General features: G+C 40.3%; 2 protein-coding genes across 4 annotated transcripts in view; one reads left to right on the top strand and one right to left on the bottom strand.

Moving 5' to 3' along the window:
- LOC106607761 (A-kinase anchoring protein 7) overlaps window positions 1–313 on the bottom strand; it is a 51,768-nt gene extending 51,455 nt beyond the window's left edge. The window contains exon 1 of one of the 2 annotated variants that reach the window (XM_014205097.2): window positions 166–313. The gene's annotated coding sequence lies outside the window, so the exon portion shown is untranslated. The remainder of the gene's footprint in view (window positions 1–165) is intronic. The other variant, XM_014205094.2, reaches the window with a different exon arrangement.
- A 1,504-nt stretch (window positions 314–1,817) lies between these two features.
- Window positions 1,818–15,529, top strand: part of epb41l2 (erythrocyte membrane protein band 4.1 like 2) — a 93,113-nt gene continuing 79,401 nt past the window's right edge. Inside the window, exon 1 of one of the 2 annotated variants that reach the window (XM_014205074.2) lies at window positions 1,818–2,309. The gene's annotated coding sequence lies outside the window, so the exon portion shown is untranslated. Of the gene's footprint in view, window positions 2,310–6,999; window positions 7,169–15,529 lie in introns of those variants that run through there. The other variant, XM_014205072.2, reaches the window with a different exon arrangement.

Raw genomic sequence — 15,529 nt, 5'->3', positions numbered from 1 at the left:
TACAGATGTAGTGATGTTGATTAGTAACACACTTTGTATTTGACACTGTTACTGAAACAATGTTTCACTTTCTGCTAACTGATACAGTAACGTTAGCTAGTGATAATAGGGTGAGGCCATATTACAATATTGTACAGGTAACGTGTTTACGAAATAATACATTACCTTCAACAGCTAAATTCAGAGCACTCATTTCTCTCACTAAATGCTGAGAGTTGTCCGTCACTTTTGTGCCTGGGAACTGCTACTTTCTTAAAACAAATAGCCAGCAACAGGTGGTGATATAGTATCAGTTAATGCGCTATTGCCTCAGACTAGGCCACAGAGGACCCCCAGGACATGGTTTGTAACGCACACATGCTGTGTAGGTGGCGTGGTGAACAACATACACAAAATAGATCAGAGCTCTTATAACTATCTGAGTACTGTTTATCTCTTCTCTTCATGTATATAATAACTGAGGGGAAAAGACTGATCAAATCAATACACACCTTATTGTATTTGTGTTAGTGACAGTTATCAGCTTTGTAATTTCAGCCATGTGTTGCCTCTTGTAAAATGACACTGAAGTCACATATATTGAGGTGATCCTGAAGGACAGATCTCACAACAAGCCAGTAGTTTGTCATCATAACATTGAGTCCAATTCACCTGCTGAAGCTTATGCAGTATTGAAATTACATTAAAAACATTCATTTAATTTCTGTTAAATCTCCATACAATCCATGAGAAGAAGTACAACCGCACTCCTTCCTTGTTCACCATCCTCTCCTCAGGTAACACCTGTATTGTTTGCAGGGCAAACAGTGCCTTGAAAGAAAAAGGTTCACATACGTGCTTCTGTCTCTACCTTTCACGCCTTTGTTTGTGTTGTAACTGTAAACCACTGGATTTGGTTTCAGGTTGTGGGGGAGATATCTGCCATCACAGAAAGGGAACAGGTGTAATAGCAGGACCAGTTTGGCGACTTTTTCTTGAACTAAACAGAAACAGACAGGTGAACGCATGGAATGTCTCTCCCCATCTTACCCCTTGTGCCCATGTCATTTGTAGTACAGTCTCTGAGGTGAGTAAGAATCTGAAATGCCTATATTTGCTTAAAGTTCCTTCCTCCAGGATATGTGACATGGGGTGCAGTGTTACACAACAGCAACCATTCATAGAACCACAATTAAGATGTTTTACATGTAAATTGTAGCCATGTATGTGTTTTATAAAAATCAAGACTTATTTTTACACTGAAGTATTCTTAATGTACAATGTAATCTCAAAGATGTGTAAATTGATTGCGGTATGTACTGAATGTCCGTCATTAAAGGCATGTGCATGCCGTCATGAAACAGATTATAATGTGGAGGATTAAAATTCATGGATTTTTAGTCATTCCATCAGTTCCACTGTCATGCACCTGTACATGGCAGTCATCCTGCGTCATGGAGGGTATTGCATGAAAAGGTTATGAAGAGAGCAGTTGCTGTTGTCTCAATCAGTCAAACAATGACAGTGGAGCTGCTGCTTTAAAAAGTAGAGGATTTTGAACCAGGCTGCCTGTGTTCAAGGCTCAGACCCAAGGTAGCATCGAGAGGATTTACTTGCACACAGAGTGTGACAGTCACTGCTCCAAGTACTTCTTCTTTCTCCCTCTTAATCCACTGTTGACTTTAACACTAGCCATCCTCATTGGTCGGCAGTAAGGAGAACTAGCGGATACTCTATTTTCATCCCATTGGAATTTGCTTCATTGAAGGCAAACCTGGACCTAGCTCTTCTACCACAGGTGATGTTAACCTAGAACAACCTCTTTGCCAACAAAAAGTGAGCAGCCAGGATATCTTTTAATGCAGTTGTTTTTTAATGAATTTAATAGCTACAGTACGGGCCAGATGGTGAATTGTGAATTCTTCTAACTAATCCCTTTGGGTAAATCTGCATAGCCACCATGTTCCGGGATTTGACAAGAAACAACAACCGTGGGTGGTTAAGAAAGGACAGTTTGATTCCCTGGTAGTATCACTGCACATATCATGCTAATCAACTGGAACTAGGATTTATCTGTCGGTAATCTGTAATTGATAAATCGGTGGTTTAAAACAGGAACAACATTATTGAGGTACATAATTTCTCTTTTACTTCTGGTTTTAAATTCTACATGGGTGTGGTCTTACGTTGCATACCTCTGACAGCATGTACAACTATTACATTAATACAAGATGGGCATAATTCTCCCTTTGTCTTTGTTTTGCACCTGTCTTTCTTGGGATGTACCGGTGGACCTGGCTGTCATCTGGGATCATGTTCATCTTCTGCTGGTGAGTTGGATGTTACTTTTACTTTGTGTGAAGAAAGATGGAATATGGATAGTTCAATCAATTCAAACTTTATTTGCCACATGCGCCAAATACAACAAGTGTAGACTTTACCGTGAAATGCTTACTTACAAGCCCTTAACCAACAGTGCACTTCAAGAAGAAAATATTTACCAAGTAGGCTAAAATAAAAAGTAATACACTGACTCGATACCGGGCACCGTTACCGAGTCAGTATGCAGGGGTACAGGCTAGTTGAGGTAATCTGTACATGTAGGTGGGGGCGAAGTGACTATGCATAGGTAACAAACAAACAGCTAGTAGCAGCAGTGTAGAAGGGGGGGGGGGGGTCAATGTAAATTGTGCGGTGGTGATTTTTATGAATTGTTCAGCAGTCTAATGGCTTGGGGTTAGAAGCTGTTGAGGGGCCTGTTGGTCCTAGACTTGGCGCTCCGGTACCGCTTGCTGTGCGGTAGCAGAGAAAACAGTCTATAACTTGGGTGACTGGAGTCTCTGACAATTTTATGGGCTTTCCTCTGACACCGCTTATTATATAGGTCCTGGATGGCAGGAAGCTTGGCTCTAGTGATGTACTGGGCCGTTCGCACTACCCTCTGTAGCGCCTTACGGTCAGACGCCGAGCAGTTGCCATACCAGGCGGTGATGCAACCGGTAAGGATGCTCTCGATGGTGCAGATGTAGAACCTTTTGACGATCTGGGGGCCCATGCCAAATCTTTTCAGTCTCCAGAGGGGGGGGAAGAGGTTTTGTCATGCCCTCTTCACAACTGTCATGGTATGTTTGGACCATGATAGTTCGTTGGTGATGTGGACACCAAGGAACTTGAAACTCTCGACCCGCTCCACTACAGCCCCGTTGATGTTAATGGGGGCCTGTTCGGCCCGCCGCTTCCTGTAGTCCACGATCAGCTCCTTTGTCTTGCTCACATTGAGGGAGAGGTTGTTGTCCTGGCACCACACAGCCAGTTCTCTGACCTCCTCCCATAGGCCGTCTCATCGTTGTCGGTGATCAGGCCTATCACTGTTGTGTCGTCAGCAAACTTAATGATGGTGTTGGAGTCGTGTTTGGCCACGTAGTCGTGGGTGAACAGGCAATGTATCAAGAACTGCATATTTGGCTATTTTTGTTTGCATTTGTGTTTTAATCCTATTTGAAATTGACCTTTCAAAAACCTTTTGACCAAAAGAATTTGCTCTTTAAAATGTGATTCTTCAGTCTATTTTATGTGTTATTTGGTTGGCTGAAAATAAGATGTTGGTTTCATCATGGTTTGATGTTTCAGATGTTGGCTTTTTGACACAACCCTATCACAGGAGTGTTGTGAGTGACCCTTTAGACCTCTGTAACACATCCTATTATGAGTTACAACTAGAGGTCGACTGATTAATCTGCATGGCCGATTAATTAGGGCCGATTTTCAACTTTTCATAACAAATCGGTAAATCTACCTTTTTGGATGCCGATTACATTGAAATCCACGAGGAGACTGCGTGGCAGGCTGACCACCTGTTACGTGAGTGCAGCATCAAAAGGACCTTGTGGATGCAAGGAGCCAAGGTAAGTTGCTAGCTAGCATTAAACTTACCTTATAAAAAACAATCAATCTTCACAATCACTAGTTAACTACACATGGTTGATGATATTACTAGGTTAACTATCTTGTTCTGCATTGCATATAATCAATGCGGTGCCTGTTAATTTATCATCGAATCACAGCCTACTTCAACTTCGCCAAACGGGTAATGATTTAACAAAAGCGCATTCGCAAAAAAAGCACAATCGTTGCACAAATGTACCTAACCATAAACATCAATGCCTTTCTTAAAATCAATACACAAGTGTATTTTTTTTAACCTGCATATGTAGTTAAAAGAAATTAATGTTAGAAGGCAATATTAACTAGGGAAATTGTGTCACTTCTCTTGCGTTCAGTGCAAGCAGAGTCAGGGTATATGCCGCAGTTTGGGCCGCCTGGCTCGTTCCGAACTGTGTGAAGACCATTTCTTCCTAACAAAGACCGTAATTAATTTGCCAGAATTTTACATAATTATGACATAACATTTAAGGTTGTGCAATGTAATGGCAATATCTAGACTTAGGGTTGCCACCCGTTCGATAAAATACTGAACAGTTCTGTATTTCACTGAAAGAATAAACGTTTTGTTTTCGAAATGATAGTTTCCGGATTTGACCATATTAATGACCAAAGGCTTGTTTTATTATAATTAAGTATATGATTTGATATTTGATAGAGCAGTCTGACTGAGCGGTGGTAGGCAGCAGCAGGCTCGTAAGCATGCATTCAAACAGCACTTTACTGCGTTTGCCAGCAGCTCTTAGCAATGCTTGAAGCACAGCGCTGTTAATGACTTCAAGCCTATCAACTCCCGAGATTAGGCTGGCAATACTAAAGTGCCTATAAGAACATCCAATAGTCAAAGGTATATGAAATACAAATGGTAGAGAGAAATAGTCCTATAATAACTACAACCTGAAACTTCTTGACTGGGAATATTGAAGACTCATGTTAAAAGGAATCCCCAGCTTTTATATGTTCTCATGTTCTGAGCTTTTTTACATGGCACATATTGCACTTCTACTTTCTTCTCCAACACTTTTTGCATTATTTAAACCAAATTGAACATGTTTCATTATTTATGAGACTAAATTGATTTTATGTATTATATTAAATTAAAATAAGTGTTCATTCAGTATTATTGTAATTGTCATTATTACAAATATAAAAATTGTCCAATTAATCGCCATTTTTTGGTCCTCCAATAATCAGTATCGGTGTTGAAAAATCATAATCGGTCAACCTCATGTTACAACACAGTGGCATTCTTAACTCAATGTACCAGTAAGTAAGTTAGAGGAAAAATCCACTCAAACTATCTTTTGGTATTTTTTTTTCATGATCATTTTGCATCATCATGATGATGTGGCTGGTGACACTTTGCTTCTCGAAAGTACAATATCTTCAAAACTTGACTGCTGACATGCAAAACATTTTGGGACTGTATCAACCGTGGGCTAATGCATTTTTTGGCGGAGTGGTTTTCCTTTTAATGTTCCCTGTGCAGTAAATATAAGTAGTCTAGTATAATCACTAGACTATATATACACACCATATACAAGCTCACACGCACTACATTGACACCCACATTCACATAATCACAATCACACACACTTACTCTCGTCATATACTGCTGCTACTCTGTTCTTTATTTTACTCTTAATATTATCTATCCTGATGCCTAGTCTCTTTACCCTGCCTTCATGTAGATACTGTACAGTATCTACCTCATACCTCTCTCTGCACATTGATCTGGGACGGGTACTCCCTCTATATAGGTCCATTCTTGTATTTTATTTTATTCCTTGTGTTACCATTTTCTTTTTCTACTCTGGGTCATTGGGAAAGGCTCTTAAACAAGCATTTCACCGGTTGTATTCAGCGCATGTGACCAATACAATTTGCTCACATGTCTACATCAAGGTCAGAAACAAAGACAAGGCCATCGGTCCATTACGCTACAAACATTTAAAAGGCAATCAATGCATTAATAAAGCACACTCAACCTCCTAAACATAAAATGGTATATTGATCCCCAGTGCCCACAACAGAATATCTGCTATGTAATGGATATTTGATGGCAAGTGAAATTGCTAATGGTTGTTGTGCGTGCTGCTACACTACCCTGCAGCACTACCCTACAACAAGGTGGTCCAGTCTTTTGTTTTGCCAAGTAAAGCTGTTGATATGTCATCTGATGCTACTGTTGTTGAACACATGACACTGTTCTTTGAAACAAATTCAGTCCATTTTTTTTTCATGTTTAGTCTGTCCAGGTCAAAATGATACAGTGTTGTCTCTGCTTCACATTCATTCCTAAAAGGAATTGAAAGGCAACATGTCAACCAAATATCATGGGATCATTACAATATTACACTGAGTGTACCAAACATTAGGAACACCTTCCTTATATTGAGTTGCACTGCCTTTTTGCCCTCAGAACAGCCTCAATTTGTCAGGGCATGGACTCTACAAGGTGTCAAGCGTTCTACAGGGATGGTGGTCGATGTTGACTCCAATGCTTCCCGTAGTTGTGTCAAGTTGGCTGGATGTTCTTTGGGTGGCGGACCCTTCTTTATACACACAGGAAACTGTTGAGTGCGAGAAACCCAGCAGCGTTGCAATTCTTGACACTCATACTGGGTATTACCATACCCCGTTCAAAAGGACTTCAATCTTTTGTTTTGCCCATTCACCCTCTGAATGGCACACATACACAAACCATGTCGCAAGGGTTAAAAATCCTTCTTTAACCCGTCCCCCCCTTCATCTACATTGATTGAAGTGGATTTAACAGGTGACATCAATAAGGGATCATAGACTGACCATGTGAATCCAGGTAAAAGCTATGACTGTAATGGAAAGAGCAGGTGTTCATAATGTTTCTTACAATCAGTAAATGTAAAAACATTGCAATTACAATACATTTTCTGTAGTGGGAGCCACTTCCACGCCAAACTCTTAATACACGTACAAATTGTAGGCCGCCAATAGAAAAACGACTACAATTACAGACTGGTAGTGGAACCAATCACAATGCATTCTAGGATACTTGTAAAATGACTAAGCCAATGAAATTTGAGGCACCTGTTTTTTCCTTTTTACGGGGCGGAGCTAGTGTGATCGACTGAGGTGCCTTTTCTCCCAGACAGATTTTTACTTTTGTTCTGGGAATTTCAATTTTAGAATTTAGGAGGTTGACCAGAACATATTTTTACGAGGCCACGTTCTGAAAGTTTTTCTAATCTCATCTGAACTGCACCAGGTAAGTTGATTAGCCATGGTGCAACCTAATTGGTAGTCAGTGATAAAAGTGAGGTAAACATAAGTACTTGTAAAATGTTAACATCTGTAAAAAACAAACATGTTTTTCACTTAGTAGGCTAGCAAGCCAGGCAGCTAAATTAAATTTCCGTGGTCAGTATTGGAGAATCTCCATCTGTTCCTTGCCCACGTTGTTTAAGAGGTACTGGGCATGGCATGTTTGTGTTCAACACTTATCGTTACCTATGACTGGTTCTCAAGTGGGACCCAACCTTTTACTACATGACAGCTGGTTTGCCCGAAAAATCTGACTCTTTGTGAAACATGCATGCCTTATATAAGCAAGTGGTAGCTAGTTAATCCTCAATCGTTTTATATAACCATGGTCTACATGGTTACCTTCTGTTGGAACCTCTTCTTTTACCTCAGAGGTTGGAACTGGAAGCTCCTTTGAGTTTAGGTACTTGGCTAGAAGTTCCTGCAAGTTCGTCCAGCTAACGAAAGTTGTCGACTAAATGATGCATTTCAGGATGTGCCCAGCTACTGTTTACTTGTTTGCCTGGGTAAATACTATAGCTCGCAGACAACACTAACAGCAGATACTGCACTGGTTACGTCTAGGATTTATGAGATAGCTAGCTACGCAATTGAGAATTGTCTAGTAACGTTACCTGCAATCGTAAAAAGTGTACATTGACATAGGCTTACCGTAATGAATAAACACGGCAGCTATGTATCCGTTGGCTTTCTTTACTGTAACTCAAATCCTTTGATAATGCTTTCAAAAGGAATCATGCTTGCAGACATTGCACGTGCAGTTACCGCCAGTGTATGTTTTGATTTCACGCGCAAAGCAGAACGCTAGCTAGCTGATAAACGCTAGCGACACTTTGCTTTTAAATAATGGACTATCTGGCACAATCTTGCTAAAGGTGTGGGATGGATGGCCACTTAAATCAAGCACGTCATTACAATGAATGAATGTGATGGTTTTGTAACGTAAGATCATAAATCTGGAACGTGGTTTGAGCATTTCGTATTCTTTACGTAATTCCGAGAGACTCCATTTAGTATGAATACGTATGTTACGTTTCATATGGAATGTATTAATTTGTGGATGTCCGCCATACATTTTGCATGATATATTACGAATTACAATTTGTTGTGGCTAACTAGCTAACTCCAGGACAGCGTTCCCCAACACGGTCAGCCTTTTTTTGGTTTGTTGCTATAACACTACACATCTGATTCAAATTATCAAAGCTTGATTATTTGAATCAGCTGTGTTGTGCTAGGGCAAACACCAAAACATGCACCCATTGGGGTGCCGAGGACAGAGTTTGGGAAACCATGGTTACGGTTTTGATTTGAGTTATGTTAGAGCAGGGGTGTCAAACTAATTTCAATGGAGGGCTTAGTGTCTGCTTTTTTTGTTTTTCATTTCAATTAAGATCTAGACAACCAGGTGAGTGGAGTTCCTCAGTAATCAGTTATCTTAATTAATCAATCCCGATAGAAGACCACCCATCAACCCTGACCAACCACCCCCCTTTTTTTCTTAAGTAACCTTGTGTATCCATACCAAATGTAAGATATCATACTAATTTGAGTGTCCAGGATTTACATTTCCTATGCTACATCTAGTCTGAGACCAGTCTGCAAAGCTCAGTATTTCTCTCTCTGTGTAGCATCTGTGTGACACTTCCAACCAAATCCATGTAGACGAATGACAGATGGCTTGCCTTGAGCTCAAGGACACGCCTCACTTGTAGACACCCAAATGGCAGGACAAGCTGCATTGGAAGAAAGCCATGTGTAATTAAAACCTCACCCAAACCGTAACTATAGAGGTTTTTAACAGCTTTTTAAGTAGGAGCGGAAGTGAACCCTGGAACCCCAAATAACTTCTGGTGCATTTGTAAACAACAGCTGTTCTGTCGCGGCTGTAAACCACTAGCTAAACTAGCTAACTTAGTGTAGCTAATGTGAAGTTGGCTAGCTAGTGATATTTAATTCACTGGCTATACAGTATGTTAAGTTGGCTAGCTACCTAATGTTACGTTAGCAGCTCATTTGAGGTAGCCTGCACACAAACTTACTGTAGCACGCAACCTAGCTAATAATATATTTACTGAATTGAATAGGTTCTCCCCCGCCTCCATTTTCTGGGTGCTTAGAAAAACAAAATAATTAGCTATCTTTCTGATGGCTCCCGAGTGGCGCAGCGGTCTAAAGCACCTCATCTCAGTGCAGTGTACATGATTGTGAGTCCCATAGAGCAGCGCGCAGCGTCGTCCAGCGTTTGGCCGAGGTAGGTCATCATTGTGAATAAAGAATTTGTTCTTGACTGACTTGCCTAATTAAATAAAGGTTAAATTAGAAATATATGTTTTCGAGAGTAGCAAAACGCAGTCAGCCATGTGGACTTTGCCCGTTTGCAGGAGTAGAGTGTTGAAGGGTGCTCTATAAGGCATTAGGCCTAAACATCTTTTAGAATAAGTTAATAATAAACAGTACTAGTCAAAAGTTTAGACACACCTACTCATTCCAGGGTTTTTCTTTATTTTTACTATTTTCTACATTGGATAATAGTAGTGGAGACATCAATACTATGAAATAACACATGGAATCATGTAGTAACCAAAAAAGTGTTAAAACAAATCCAAATATATTCTCTCAACCAACTTCATGAGGTAGTCACCTGGAATGCATTTCAATTAACAGATGTGCCTTGTTAAAAGTTAATTTGTGGAATTTCTTTCCTTAATGTGTTTGAGCCAATCAGTTGTGTTGTGACAAGGTAGGGGTGGTATACAGAAGATAGCCCTATTTGGTACAAGACCAAGTCCATATAATGGCAAGAACGGCTCAAATAAGCAAAGAGAAACGACAGTCCATTACTTTAAGACGTGAAGGTCAGTCCATCCGGAACATTTCAAGAACTTTGAAAGTTTCTTCAAATGCAGTCGCAAAATCCATGAAGCGCTATGATGAAAGGAAGGACCGCCACAGGAAAGGAAGACCCAGAGTTACCTCTGCTGCAGAGGATAAGTTCAATAGAATAACTGCACCTCAGATTACAGACTAAATAAATGCTTCACAGAGTTCAAGTAACAGACGCATCTCAACGTCAACTGTTCAGAGGAGACCGTGTGAATCAGGTCTTAATGGTCAAATTGCTGCAAAGAAACTACTACTAAAGGACACCAATAAGAAGAGACTTGCTTGGGCCAAGAAACGCAAGCAATGGACGTTAGACCGGTGGAAATCTGTCCTTTGGTCTGATGAGTCCAAATTGTAGATTTGACGCAGAGTGGGTGAACGGATGATCTCTGCATGTGTGGTTCCCTCTGTGAAGCATGGAGGTGTGATGATGTGGGGGTGCTTTGCTGGTGACACTGTCTGATTTATTTAGAATTCAAGGCACACTTAACCAGCACGGCTACCGTAGCATTCCCATCTGGTTTGTGCTTAGTGGTACTCTCATTTGTTTTTCAATGACCCAACACACCTCCAGGCTGTGTAAGGGCTATTTGACCAAGACGGAGAGTGATGGAGTGTTGCATCAGATGACCTGGCCTCTACAATCACCCGACCTCAACCCAATTGGGATGAGTCGGACAGCACAGTGAAGGAAAAGCAGCCAACAAGTGCTTAGCATATGTGGGAACTCCTTCAAGACTGTTGGAAAAGCATTCCTCATGAAGCTGGTTGGGAGAATGCCAAGAATGTGCAATGCTGTCATCAGGCAAAGGGTGGCTACTTTGAAGAATCTGAAATATAAAATATATTAGTTGTTGAGGTCGACCGATTAATCGGAATGGCCGATTTAATTAGGACCGATTTTTCAAGCTTTCATAACAATCGGAAATCGGTATTTTTGGATGCCGATTTGGCAGATTTTTGTATTTTTTTTTTTTGTATTTTTTTTTTTAGACCTTTATTTAACTAGGCAAGTCAGTTAAGAACACATTCTTATTTTCAATGATGGCCTAGGAACGGTGGGTTAAATGCCTTGTTCAGGGGCAGAACGACAGATTTTTACCTTGTCAGCTCAGGGATTCAATCTTGCAACCTTACGGTTAACTAGTCCAACGCTCTAACCACCTGCTTTACATTGCACTCCACGAGGTTACGCGAATGCAGTAAGAAGCTAAGTTGCTAGCTAGCATTAAACTTATCTTATAAAAAAACAATCATAATCACTAGTTAACTACACATGGTTGATGATATTACTAGTTTATCTAGCCTGTCCTGCGTTGCATATAATCGCTTAGGTACACGTTGCTCCAACCATAAACATCAATGCCTTTCTTAAAATCAATACACAAGTATATATTTTTAAACCTGCATATTTAGTTAATATTGCTTGCTAACATGAATTTCTTTTAACTAGGGAAAATGTGTCAATTCTCTTGCAAACAGAGTCAGGGTATATGCAGCAGTTTGGGCTGCCTGGCTCGTTGCGAACTGTGAAGACTATTTCTTCCTAACAAAGACAGCCGACTTCGCCAAACGGGGATGATTTAACAAAAGCGCATTTGCGAAAAAAGCACAATCGTTGCACCACTGTACCTAACCATAAACATCAATGCCTTTCTTACAATCAATACACAGAAGTATATATTTTTAAACCTGCATATTTAGCTAAAATAAATCCAGGTTAGCAGGCAATATTAACCAGGTGAAATTGTGTAATTTTGCGTTCATTGCACGCAGTCAGGGTATATGCAACAGTTTGGGCCGCCTGGCTCGTTGCCAACTAATTTTACGTAATTATGACATAACACTGAAGGTTGTGCAATGTAACAGGAATAACGTTTTGTTTTCGAGATGATAGTTTCCGGATTCGACCATATTAATGACCTAAGGCTCGTATTTCTGTGTGTTATTATATTATAATTAAGTCTATGATTTGATAGAGCAGTCTGACTGAGCGATGGTAGGCAGCAGCAGGCTCGTAAGCATTCATTCAAAATAGCACTTTCGTGCGTTTTGCCAGCAGCTCTTCTCAATGCATTGCGCTGTTTATGACTTCAAGCCTGTCAACTCCCGAGATTAGGCTGGTGTAACCGATGTGAAATGGCTAGCTAGTTAGCCGGGTGCGCGCTAATAGCGTTTCAAACGTCACTCGCTCTGAGACTTGGAGTAGTTTTTTTCCCTTCCTCTACATGGGTAACGCTGCTTCGAGGGTGGCTGTTGTCGATGTGTTCCTGGTTTGAGCCCAGGTAGGAGCGATGAGAGGGACGGAAGCTATACTGTTACACTGGCAATACTAAAGTGCCTATAAGAACATCCAATAGTCAAAGGTATATGAAATACAAATCGTATAGAGAGAAATAGTCCTATAATAAATACAACCTAAAACTTCTGACCTGGGAATATTGAAGACTCATGTTAAAAGGAACCACCAGCTTTCATATGTTCTCATGTTCTGAGCAAGGAACTTAAACGTTAGCTTTTTTACATGGCACATATTGCACTTTTACTTTCTTCTCCAACACTTTGTTTTTGCATTATTTAAACCAAATTGAACATGTTTCATTATTTATTTGAGGCTAAATTGATTTTATGGATGTATTATATTAAGTTAAAATAAGTGTTCATTCAGTATTGTTGTAATTGTCATTATTGCAAATAAAAACAAATTTAAAAAAAAATCGGACGATTAATCGGTATCAGCTTTTTCCTGGCCCTCCAATAATAGGTATCGGCGTTGAAAAATCATAATCGGCCGACCTCTAATATGTTGACTTGTTTAAAACATTTTGGGTTACTACATGATTCCATATGTTTTTTCATAGTTTTGATGTCTTCAGTATTATTCTACATTATAGTAAAAATAAAGAAAACCATTGAATGTGTAGGTGTCCAGACTTTTGACTAGTACTGTACATCTGAGGTATTTATCATCAACCATTTGTTACTAAGTCATGCTTCATTGCTCATCAATAGTTCTGCCTGCAAATCACTTGCAAGTTCACTTGTTAAGAGGATGAAAATGAATACAGTGCCTCATTATGGCTTGTCAGATGTCCTAATGAGACATTTGGGGGGGTTGATTATCTCCTAATTAGACAGTGGCTAGCATGACACTACATGGAACAGTGAGTTATTGTTTGAAGCTGCTTGATGGTGCCCTGTCACAGAGTTCAGTAGATTTTCTCGTTACTTGAGTTTTTGCAGCTTGGTAAACGACTGTCCAAAATGTTTTGCATTAGCCTATTGGTAGAAGGATAATATATTTTACTAGAAGTTCAAGAGCTATGGTACTCTTATTGATGTTAAACCTTTCGATGGGAAATTACAGTGCAACCTATCCTGGGGTTTGTTTCTGATACTTTTGGGCCATGCCTGATCAAATGTAGGGGTAGGACTTCTCAAGCAGGCTATCTGGTGCTCTGCTTGTTGCGCAGTGCTATTATATACCCCCTGGCCTATTCTTATGCAGCCTTAAGATTTCTTTCTTGGACACGTCTCTGAGCACATGCAGCACTACGTTTGTGGTTCATGGAAAGTTGAACTGGAATCACGCTGTAAGGGATTTTGCCTAGACTTTGGTTTAGGGTTAATCCATGGTTCATGTTCCATTAGCTTCAGGGGTTGAGTAGACTGAAGACGAAAGATCTGGTTGAGAAACATCTCTGGTGTATGGGAGGGTGAGTGGGAAAAGCTGCAGCATAGGGTACTCATTAGCCTACTTCAGGCAACGGCTCATGTTATCTCTTTAGAGTTACAACAAGATAGTATGAGGTCAGGTGACACGTGTCCCCTTTCCTTGATTCAGTACCTAAGGATGCCTAGAAACTTGTTAACTCTTATCTTGTTTCCATGGTGGCTGGACTCAATCTAAGCGAAATGTAGCATTCAGCTTGGCCCTGTGTACTCAAAGAACCCTGTTGAAAAGGTTTCAACTTTACTTTCTCAATATATATAAAAAAGTATATATAAACTGCTTTAAATTGGCACCACTGACAGCTGTTAGAACAACTGATATGCCAATTCTTAATTGTTGCAAAAGAGGAAGAAATACCAGAGCTCTGAAATGTCAACCTTGTTCTTTCGCTACAGGTAAGTACCTCAGATTGTGATTGGACAAAGGTGAGGTGGGGATTTATTCCTGTTTGAACATTGTTGGAACAGACCACTCTCCATGACGCTCAGTCTCCAAATTCTGGGTGTGCACTGTGAGAGTGATTGCTTAACCATTCGGAAGGGTTATGGGAACATCCCGCTTTTAGAGTCCTGTGTTCCTGACATCCTGCCATGGCCACTGTTTTTCCACAGGGATTGTCACAATGGTTTAGGCTCCTATGGAATGGCTCAACAAATAAAACTTACAAGCCTCTGGAACAACAACTCTGTTGCTTCTCAGACAGTTTCATATCAAGCATTTTTCAAAGGTGACCTTTACAATCCAACACAAGGCTTTTGATTCAGTTGACTTCAAAGCTCTACACAATTCTCCCAACCAAAATTGTTTGCAACAAGCTTCATTCATTGGTAGAGCTAAACAAAACTCAACTGTGATCAGAAATGACTTGCTCAAGTAGTAAGCCACCATGTCTCTATATACAGTGCATTCAGAAAGTATTCAGACTCCTTGACTTTTTCCACATTTTATTAATTTAGTCTCATTCTAAAACAAATTAAATACCTTTTTCCGCTTATTAATCTACATACACTAATCCCATAATGACAAAAATAAAATACTAATGAAATACCTTATTTACATATGTATTCAAACCCTTTGCTATGAGACTCAAAATTGAGCTTAGGTGATTCCTGTTCCATTGATCATCCTTGAGATGTTTCTACAACTTGATTGGAGTCTACCTGTGGTAAATTCAATTGATTTGGAAAAGCACACACCTGTCTATGTAAGGTCCCACAGTTGACAGTGCGTGTCAGAGCAAAAACCAAGTCATGAGGTCGAAGGAATTGTCCGTAGTGCTCAGAGACAGAATTGTGTTGAGGCACAGATCTGGGGATAGGTACTCAAGAAATGTCTGCAGCATTGAAGGCCTCCATCATTCTTATATGGAATAAGTTTGGAACCACCAAGACTATTCCTACAGCTGGCCGCCCGGCCAAACTGGGCAGTCAGTGGAGAAGGTCCCTGGTCAGAGAGGTGACCAAGAACCCGATGGTTACTCTGACAGAGCTCTAGAGTTCCTCTGTGGAGATGGTAGAATCTTCCAGAAGGACAACAGTCTCTGCAGCACTCCACAAATCAGGCCTTTATGGTAGAGTGGCCAGACGGAAGCTACTCCTCAGTAAAAGGTAAATGACAGCCCACTTGGAGTTTGCCAACAGGAATCTAAAGACTCTGACTATAAGAAACAAGATTGAACTCTTTGGC

The sequence above is a fragment of the Salmo salar genome, chromosome ssa06 (genome assembly GCF_905237065.1).
Source record: "Salmo salar chromosome ssa06, Ssal_v3.1, whole genome shotgun sequence".
In the NCBI taxonomy this organism is placed as follows: domain Eukaryota; kingdom Metazoa; phylum Chordata; class Actinopteri; order Salmoniformes; family Salmonidae; genus Salmo; species Salmo salar.
This window is presented reverse-complemented; position numbering and strand designations above follow the sequence as displayed.